The sequence below is a fragment of the Vicia villosa genome, unplaced genomic scaffold (genome assembly GCF_029867415.1).
Source record: "Vicia villosa cultivar HV-30 ecotype Madison, WI unplaced genomic scaffold, Vvil1.0 ctg.001256F_1_1, whole genome shotgun sequence".
Classification (NCBI taxonomy): Eukaryota; Viridiplantae; Streptophyta; class Magnoliopsida; order Fabales; family Fabaceae; genus Vicia; species Vicia villosa.
The window spans coordinates 252111-262791 of record NW_026705551.1 but is presented as its reverse complement, the minus strand read 5'-3'; positions in this window follow the sequence as shown (position 1 = coordinate 262791).

Below are 10681 nucleotides of genomic sequence, written 5' to 3'. Positions count from 1 at the left end.
TATATGTGTCAAAGTTGTTTATTGGATCAAAATCTACAACTTTCATGTTGGGAGTTTTTTTCAGTTTGTAGGTGAAATTTTGAGAAATTCCCTTCCAAAGTTTGGAAAAAACCATTGAAAAACACTTAGAAAATTTTCTAAGTATGAAAGTCAAACTTTTGACTTTTTGATTCTTGATTGATTTTCTTGATTTTCCTTGATCAAATGACTTCTCATATCATATATTGATGATTCAAAACTTCAAAAGTCATGGTTGACCAAAATTCCCCAAAAGTCAATGGTGATCTTGTACAGTTGACTTTTTCAGACGAATCGCGTTTCTGGAGATTTCAAATGAAACAGGCTATCCTTACCAAATGAATAGTATGAATGGACCATATTGAAGCATTAGAGGATATTGAGCCATGATTTGAGTTGTGGCACCATGTCCTGATTAAAAAGTCAGTTGCTCAGTGAATTAGGTCAAAAACCCTAATTGTCGACCTGATGAAATTGATGCCTGTAGGTCTTGAATTGAGATGTAATTTCCATTGTATATTGTCATAGGGATTATTTGAGGATGATTGAAACCTTTGATTGACTTCCTGGGGGTTTTTAGGGTTTCCCAAATGTGATCCCTGATTTTAGTCCCTGATAGTTCAAAAAACCCTGATCTGAGGATTTGTCTGATCAATCTTTGTGTAGGAGATGTTCTGAGCCAATGGATTAGGTCAAAATGATGCACTTGGGGTCTTGAGGTCATGTCCCAAGTCATTAGGTCAAATCCTGAGCAAAAGTCAAGAGTATGCTGTCTTCAGTCAAAACCCTAATTCAGTCGATTCAAAGCTGTTGAGTTTGTTGAAGTGAATCTCTGAGGACCAAATGTTGATTGTTGATGAAGATGATTCATTTGAAATGAAGGAAGAACAAAACCCTAATTGATCATTACTTGTACTGATGAGTGATTTCCTGATTAAATCCTGCTGAGTCACAAGTAGCAAACACAAGCTATGCAATTTTGTTAGAGATGCAAATGATGCATATGCAAATGGTATGAGGTGGTATCTTAGGTCAAAAATTGGGGTATGACAGATGCCCCTATTTAAGTTTCTTCAACCTGAGACATGAAGATTGAAAATCTTCGTTTTGATAGGGTGGAAGAGACTTAAATATCAGAAGACGCGAATTTTGGACCTAAGATACCAAAATTGCGAATGATGCAAGGATATCTTTACCGAGGGATATCAAAACTGACTCCACTGGGGAAAAGAGATTGGGAAGGACGCCTCAATCCGTTTTAGGAAGAGAATCCGTTTTATCGGGAAAGCAAGTGTATGCTTTACCTGGGAATGATAGCTTTGTAAGAAAAGCTTACCAATCGACATTATCGACTATCAGCATGGGGATAGACTTGTTTAATAATACGAAGGTGAAAGGTATGAAATTGTGTTACCGACTATCAGCATGGTGATAGACTTGACAAGGTAAAGAGAATTTCAAAGGTTCGGTTAATATTACCGACTATCAGCCTTGTGATAGACATGTTAATAATATAACCAGAACAAAAGGATTACTGACTACCAGCCTTGTGATAGTGGTTTTGAAGACATGATCAATTATCAGCCAAGTGATAAAATGATTCTGGAGACTTTGCTAGGGAAATTACTGGTTATTCAGCCTTGTGAATAGTAATAAGACCCTGATCGTCAAATGATCTTCATGATTGATTTCCTTGAGAGGAAAAGAAAACTTTCGGAAGAGACATGAGCTGCTCAGATGATGAGGCTATTGCTTATTGTCTGTTTTTCACGACTCTATTTGGAGAATCGGAATTTGAATCTTTGGTAAAGACAAAGTTCTAACCATGAATGAATTGGAAAGAAATAGTCAAACAAGACTTTGCACCCATGAGGAATGAACTCAACTGGGGATCTCCTCCTTTGTTTTGAAAGGAGAAACTAAAGCAACCTTCTTCCACGAGGAATGATCTCAGTGGGGAACTGAAAAAAGAAGATGTTCTTTTCTGCTTATGGGTGACAACCTACTTGGAGAGATGACACGCCCATACTTGTTTCTTTTCTTCTTTTTTCTCTTCTTTTTTTTCTTTTTTTTCTTTTTTTTGAGGATAAATATATCCTAAACAAGTGATTTTAAAGCAAACATTGAAAAATGCAAGAATGCATAAATGATGCAAATATGTATGAATGATGAATGTCATGAATGTAGCATGCATGCTGACGAGACTGACAGACAAAAGAGTATATACTGGAGAGGGACCGACGTCGCAATACAACCAGATACTTGGCAAATGTTCTTCAACACGATGTAGATAACACGGGTGATGAATGGTGTTGCGTGTTTTAAACTTCTCTGGGGAAGATAAGCATTTTTACTGGGATGGAAGAGCTTCTTCACTGGAGATGGAAAATCTTCGTCACTAGGGATAAAGACCTTCTTCACTGGGGATAGAAGAGCTTCTTTACCTCGAGGGGTAATTGTTTCAAGAATTCTTTTCTGGGACAAGAATACCGTTGTCTCGACAATTTTCAGGGAGAATCCTTTTGTTCATCCTATGGAGACGACTGCTGATGTTCCTTCCGTTGTTCACAACTCAAAGGAAAATTTCGCTTTTATTTTGAAAAAGAAAAGTGAAGTAAATTCATTTAAAACTTATTTTTTCTTTTTTCAAAAGTGAATAACACAATTAAAGCGTCATTTTGCAAGCTGAAAGAAATTAGAGATTGCAAACAAAATGGGCACAAGGCTCAAATTTATTTAATAGGATGGTAATCAGCTAAAGGCGTGATTCCATAGAGTATTTACAAAAGTTGGAAATGGTAATTATGCAGAAAAGGCTACATTGAAAGCAATAACCACTATTCCCCCTAACAACTTTGAGTTCCGATTGTGCTTATCGCTTCTGATTGGCGATGATTTGATTGAAGATCCTTTGATGGAAAAAGACTCCTCAGGTGACGAAGTACAGACTGATGCAGTTACTTTGTCATAAATCCCTAATTTTTGCCTAGATTGCCCTCTCAGGTTTTCAATCTACCAGGATGAATTTTTTCTGTTTATTGTCTCTAATTTTTGCCTGGACCGCCCTTTCGGGTTTTCAGTCCACCGAGACGCTCATTTTTGCCTAAGTCGCCCTTTGCGGGTTTTCGACTTACCGAGCTGTTCTTTTGTATTTTTTAGACAAAGTATTTCTTGACTGCATCAGCATTCACAGGATATGGGAGTTCATCACCATCCATGGTTGCAAGAGTCATGGCGCCGCCAGAAAATGTTCTTTTGACAACGTACGGGCCTTCGTAATTAGGAGACCATTTGCCCCTAGAATCTGGTTGAAAAGACAAGATCTTTTTAAGCACGAGGTCGCCTTCTCGAAATTCACGAGGTCGAACCTTTTTGTTGAAGGCTTGTTTCATCCTTGCTTGGTATAACTGTCCATGGCATAGAGCAGTCATACGTTTTTCTTCGATTAAGTTCAACTGATCGTATCTGTTTTGACACCATTCAGCCTCTGATAACTTAGTCTCCATGAGGACTCTCATTGATGGTATTTCAACTTCTACGGGGAGCACAGCTTCCATGCCGTATACTAGAGAAAAGGGAGTTGCCCCTGTTGAAGTACGCACTGAAGTACGGTACCCATGTAAAGCAAATGGCAGCATTTCATGCCAGTCTTTGTAAGTGACGACCATTTTCTGGACGATCTTCTTAATGTTCTTGTTGGCAGCTTCGACGGCGCCGTTCATTTTTGGTCTGTAAGGAGAAGAGTTATGATGCTCAATCTTGAATTCCTCACATAATTCTTTCATCATCTTGTTATTCAAGTTTGAACCATTATCAGTAATGATCTTGCTGGGAACACCATATCGGCAAATGATGTTATTCTTGATAAACCTCACAACCACTTGTCTTGTAACATTGGCGTAAGATGCTGCTTCGACCCATTTGGTGAAGTAATCAATTGCTACCAAGATGAAACGATGACCGTTTGAAGCTTTCGGTTCGATCATTCCAATCATGTCGATCCCCCACATGGAAAAAGGCCACGGAGATGAGAGAACGTTGAGTAGAGTCGGTGGCACATGGATCTTATCTGCGTAGATCTGGCACTTGTGACATCTCTTCACGTGTTTGTAACAATCAGATTCCATTGTCAACCAATAGTATCCTGCTCTTAAGATCTTCTTGGACATTGCATGCCCGTTTGAATGAGTTCCAAAGGACCCTTCATGCACTTCATGCATTAACATGTCTGCTTCGTGTCTATCCACGCATCTGAGCAAAACCATGTCGAAGTTTCTTTTGTATAGCACGTCTCCGTTCAGGAAGAAACTGCCAGAAAGTCTCCTTAGAGTCTTCTTGTCTTTGTTTGATGCCCCAAGCGGGTACTCTTGAGTTTGAAGGAAGCGTTTGATATCGTGGAACCACTGTTTATCATCGATGACTGCTTCAGTTGCAAACACATAGGCGGGCCTTTCAAGGCGCGTAATTCTGACTGTAAGCATATCGTTCCAATGATTGACTTTGAACATGGAAGATAAAGTGGCCAAGGCGTCTGCCATTCGATTCTGATCTCGAGGTATATGATGCAATTCAACCTTGTTGAAGAAAGTCAACAGACGTCTTGCATAATCTCTGTAAGGAATCAAGCCAGGGTGGTAAGTTTCCCATTTGTCTTTGATTTGGTTGATCACGAGGGCTGAATCTCCATATATGTCGAGGATCTTGATCCTTAAGTCAATGGCTTCTTCGAGACCCATGATACAAGCTTCATATTCTGCGATGTTGTTGGTGCACTCAAATAGCAATCTGGCGGAGAACGGGATATGAGTACCCTTGGGAGTGATGATGATTGCCCCAATTCCATTGCCAAAAGCGTTTACTGCTCCATCAAAAATTAGGCCCCATCTTGATCCGGGTTCAGGACCTTCTTCAGGTAACGGTTCGTCACAATCTTTCATCTTCAAGTACATGATATCTTCGTCAGGAAAGTCAAACTTGAGAGATTGATATTCATTAATTGGTTGATGCGCCAAATGATCGGCGAGAATGCTTCCTTTAACCGCTTTTTGAGCACGGTACTCAATGTCATATTCGGATAACAGCATTTGCCATCGGGCAATCCTTCCTGTTAAGGCAGGCTTTTCAAAGACATACTTGATCGGATCCATTTTGGAGATTAACCAAGTAGTATTGTTGATCATGTATTGGCGGAGACGTTTTGAAGCCCAAACCAAAGCACAACATGTTTTTTCGAGCATGGAGTAACGAGACTCACAGTCTGTGAATTTCTTACTCAGGTAATATATGGCATGCTCCTTCTTACCGGTTTCATCTTACTGTCCAAGCATACAGCCCATGGATTCTTCCAACACGGTAAGGTACATGATTAGTGGTCTTCCTTCAACTGGAGGAATCAATATTGGTGGTTCTAACAGGTACTCCTTGATACTGTCGAACGCTTTCTGGCAATCTTCAGTCCATACAACCCCTTGATCTTTGCGGAGAAGCTTGAAAATTGGCCCACAAGTAGCAGTCATTTGAGAGATAAACCTGGAGATATAGTTCAATCGTCCGAGAAATCCTCTTACTTGCTTTTCAGTTTTTGGTGCAGGCATCTCTTGAATAGCTCTGACTTTGTCGGGATCTACTTCAATACCTCTTTGGCTGACAATGAAACCCAAGAGTTTTCCAGATCTAACCCCAAAAGTACATTTGTTAGGATTCAAGCGAAGCTGATATTTCCTTAGTCGTTGAAACAACTTCAAAAGGTATTCAATATGTTCTTCTTCTGTGCTGGACTTGGCTATCATGTCGTCCACATAAACTTCTATTTCTTTATGCATCATGTCATGAAAGAGAGTAGTCATTGCCCTTTGGTAAGTTGCACCTGCATTCTTCAATCCAAACGGCATCACTTTGTAGCAAAAGGTACCCCATGGGGTGATGAAAGATGTCTTCTCCATGTCTTCAGGAGCCATCTTGATCTGATTATAACCGGAGAACCCGTCCATGAAGGAAAAGACGTTGAACTTAGCGGTGTTATCAACCAACATGTCAATATGTGGTAATGGAAAGTCATCTTTTGGACTGGCCTTGTTCAAGTCACGGTAGTCAACACACATTCTGACTTTGCCATCTTTCTTCGGAACTGGCACTATGTTGGCTAACCATTGAGGATACTCAGAGGTGACAAGAAAACCTGCGTCGAGTTGCTTTTGAACTTCCACTTTGATCTTGTTAGCCATATCAGGGTGAGTCCTTCGCAATTTCTGCTTAACTGGCGGACATTTTGGCTTCAATGGCAAGTAATGCTGAACAATATTGGTATCCAACCCAGGCATGTCTTGGTAGGACCAGGCAAACACGTCAACATATTCTTTGAGAAGGTCTGTCAACTTACTCTTGATATCAGCATCAAGCAGTGATCCAATGGTCACTTCTTTTTTGTCTTCTTCAGAACCCAAGTTGATCTTTTCTAAAGGCTCTTTGTGAGGCAGAATGGCTCTTTCCTCGTGCTTAAGTAATCGAGAAATCTCGTCTGGGATCTCCTCTTCTTCCTCTTCTTCGGCTTCGAACACAGGAAACTCAAAGTTGGGAGAGGGCATAGGGTTATTGCATTCAATGGGTTTATCAATAATAAATCTGCACATGTGATTTATATTTATTTCAGAAAATTTATGAATGCAAGAGTGTATGCAGATTTTTTTTTGAAAAGTTTTTTCATTTTGGTTTTTTAGGATTACCATTTCCAGAAAAAAAAGCAAAAAAATAAAACATATAATGTAGGGAATTCAAAATGACACTTTATTTATGATTCATTTTTGAAACAAAGCCCTAAACACAAACTCATTTGTCTTGGGCGGGACAAAGAGGGAAACTTTTAAAACAAAGCCCTATACACAAAGTTATTTGGGCGGAACATTTAAAAGCAAAGCCCTATAAAACATCTCTCTGCTTTGGGCAAGGCAGGAGGTCAAAATAACAGCGAAGTGATTACTTTGAGCGGCGAACAACATTCGGAACGTCGACAGCTTTCCAGTAGCAACGAACTCCTCTGTGTATTATGTATTCAGGAAAATTCTCCCCAGAATTATCTTCAGTATTGACATTGACCGCTGGTCGAGCAGGATTTGAAGGTCCTGGTTTGTCAACCTTGTTCTTTGTAGAGTCGAAACAGTCTTCTTCTACTTCTTGAAGAGCATAAGACGAGTCACAATCTCCAGAATTTTCAGGATGTATTTCCCAGTCTTCAGGATGAAGAGACTCATTGTCAGCGACACTTTCTGAGTCAACTGCGGGACCATCTTCCCCTTCATCTTCAAAAATGGCATTTATGTGATAATAACCATCTTCAGGATTATAAACCTTGGCAGATGCGTTGAAGCCGAAATCTTCAGTAACTTCAGGCTGCTGAGAAAATTGAGAGCATTGGTAAGCCTCTTCTGGTTGACTATTATATTCAAAGGAATCTCCCCATCCAGTTGGTTGGATATCCTCAATCGCAATCTTGTAACTTTCAGGTGCTGTATATTTCACCATATAATCAAATTTTCCACTTGGTTGTCCCAAGGTGTCCCAGATTTCTGCAGGAACAGGTTCAGTTTCATTGCCTTTGGATTTCTCTGAAGGAGGATGTGGTTCTTCCTGAGATATGTATCCTGAGTCATTGAGATAACATTTCCATTCTTCTTCAGGATCAGGTAGACCTTCTTCGACGCATTCTTCAATAAGGACATTAACCTCTTGAGGAATTGGGTTAAGGAACCCTCCACTAATGAATGTTTCTTTGATTGGACGAAGGGTTTCTCTTTCTTGGTGCAGTTTGAGAATGCTGGTGAACATCCGAGACCTGCTCTAGTTTCATTTTTGGTAGGGATCACAACTTTCCCCCAGCCAGTGGTAGTTCCATCTTTCACTACTTTTACCGCCTCTTTGTATGAAGAGATCGATGCTTTCTTCTTGGAAGATTCGTCTTCTAAAGAGAGACCTTTGAACTGAGTTCCTTCCTCATTATCGGCACTTATGAAAGAGAAATTGGATAAATGACTCACCATCAAGGCTTGTTCTCCACTTATTGTTACCAATTTTCCATTTGTTACAAACTTTAACTTTTGGTGGAGCGTAGAAGTTACTGCCCCTGCTTCATGGATCCATGGTCGTCCTAACAGACAGCTATAAGCAGCTTGAATGTCCATGACCTGGAAGGTGATTTGAAATGTATGTGGACCAATTGTCATGGGAAGGTTGACTTCGCCGATAACAGATTTTCGCGATCCATCAAATGCTTTGACAACTACACCACTGAACTTCATAGGCATTCCTTGGTAAGACAAGCGAGCAAGAGTCGTCTTTGGCATCACATTCAAGGAAGATCCGGTGTCTACTAACACATTGGACAAAGAGTCTGACTGACAGTTCATAGAAATGTGCAAAGCAAGATTGTGATTTTTACCCTCCTCGGGGAGTTCTTCATCACAGAAGCTTAAATTGTTACAAGCTGTTATGTTGGCTATTATCCCATCAAAGTGGTCAACAGTCACATCATGATCAACAAAAGCTTGATCCAAGACTCGCATCAGGGCTTCCCTGTGTGCTTCAGAGTTTAACAGCAATGAAAGTATTGAGATTTTTGAAGGAGTCTGCATAAGCTGATCCACAATCTTGTATTCACTTCTTTTGATAAGCTTCAAAATTTCATCAAAATCGGGATTGACATTGGTTCCACTGGATTGACCAACATCAGTGTTTGGATTACTGACAGGAGTTTCCACAGGGTTCCCTACTGGTGTATTGACAGGATTTTGCCCGGTAACAGGAGCAACAGGCTGCTTCGGAGGTAGTGGAGTATACACACGTCCACTTCTTGTTACTCGACTCACATCAGCGATGTTTTCGACAGATGAAAGAGTTGGTAAAGGAACTTCTTGTCCATTCTTTGTCATTGTAGCATTGTAGTTGTATGGAACTGCCTTGTCAGAGTCATAAGGAACAGGTCCAGGTAGACAAATGATCAAAGGAGCAACGGGAACCTTCGGCTTGTTATAAGTAACTTCCATGCGCTCAGGCATGTTGAAATGAGGAACGATGACGTTAACTGTAGGCATTTCCGAGTTGATATCTGAGACTAAAAGCTCATGCGGATAACATCCTATCATGTTAACTTCATTTTCATCCCTATTTCTGTAGATCTCAATAGTACCATTATCTAGCAGTACTTGGAGATCTCTTCTCACAATCGAACATCCATGAGAATCTACACAACATATGCTACAGGAACCATAGTGATGCTGGCGAAAATTCTGCCCTCGACACAGAGTGGCATGCATTTGTACCAAATCGGCTCTCGAGAAATTGATATTATAGACTCGATATGGACCAGGACATCCATACACCATGTTTACAACATGCCCTCCATGATTGGGCAGCGGATTTGCTTGCACATTTGGATTCAAATTTCTGAAAGAGAGGAGATTAGATCTTACCAACCTCTGAACTTCATGTTTCAAAGCTATGCAATGTTCAAGATCATGGCCAGGCGCTCCTTGATGATAAGGGCATGAGACCTCAGCTTTGTACCACCATGGGAGTTTCTCAGGTACTGGTGGTGGTGCTTTAGTTTGAACAAGACCTCTTTCAATCAAAGCAGGGTACAATTCTGTGTAGGTCATTGGAATCGGATCAAACTGTGGAGCTCTTTGTACACGGTTCTGATTATTGCTAAACTGCTGAGCCTGTTGTCGAGGCTGTTGTTGTTGAAACTGCGGAGTAAATCCCGGATTCGGTGTTGTATTAACGGCTGGTGCGATAGCAGCTACCTGTCGTTGACGATTAACATTTCCTCTTGGCTTCCCTTGGGACACCATGTCAACACTTTGTTCTTTCTTCTTTGGGAAACCACTTCCAAACTTTTTGGTTCCGCTTGAAGATCCACCTTCTTTAGTTAAACGTCCGGTTCGGACTCCTTCTTCTAGACGCATCCCCATGTTTACCATCTCAGTGAAATCACTTGGAGCACTAGCAATCATGCGTTCATAATAAAACGGGCTGAGAGTATTCAGGAAGATCTTTGTCATCTCTTTCTCTTTTAGCGGTGGATTAATCTGAGCAGCAGTTTCTCTCCATTGTTGGGCATACTCTTTGAAAGTTTCATGGTCTTTCTGAGCCATGGATCGAAGCTGATCTCTGTCTGGAGCCATATCCGAGTTATACTTGTATTGTCGGACAAAGGCCTCGCCTAGGTCGTTGAAAGTTCGAATATTGGTGCTATCCAAACCCGTGTACCACTTCAGTGCGGCACCAGTTAAACTGTCTTGAAAGTAATGGATAAGCAACTGATGATTATCTGCATAAGTAGACATCTTCCTGGCATACATCACAAGATGACTTTGTGGGCAAGAACTTCCTTTGTATTTCTCAAAGTCTGGGACCTTGAATTTAGCTGGTATTTGTACACTGGGAACCAAACATAGCTCCTGGGCGTTCTTTCCAAACAAATCTTTTCCCCGAATAGCTTTAACTTCCAGCTGTATCTTGTTGAATTGTTCTTGGAGATCTCCTACAAGATTACGCTGATTTGTGCTATCACCTTGATCATGATAAATCTCATTGCCATCATAAGGAACAGTGTGAACCGTAGGAGTCGGAACTGTCATAGTGGGCTGAGAAAGTGCCATAGTGACTTGAG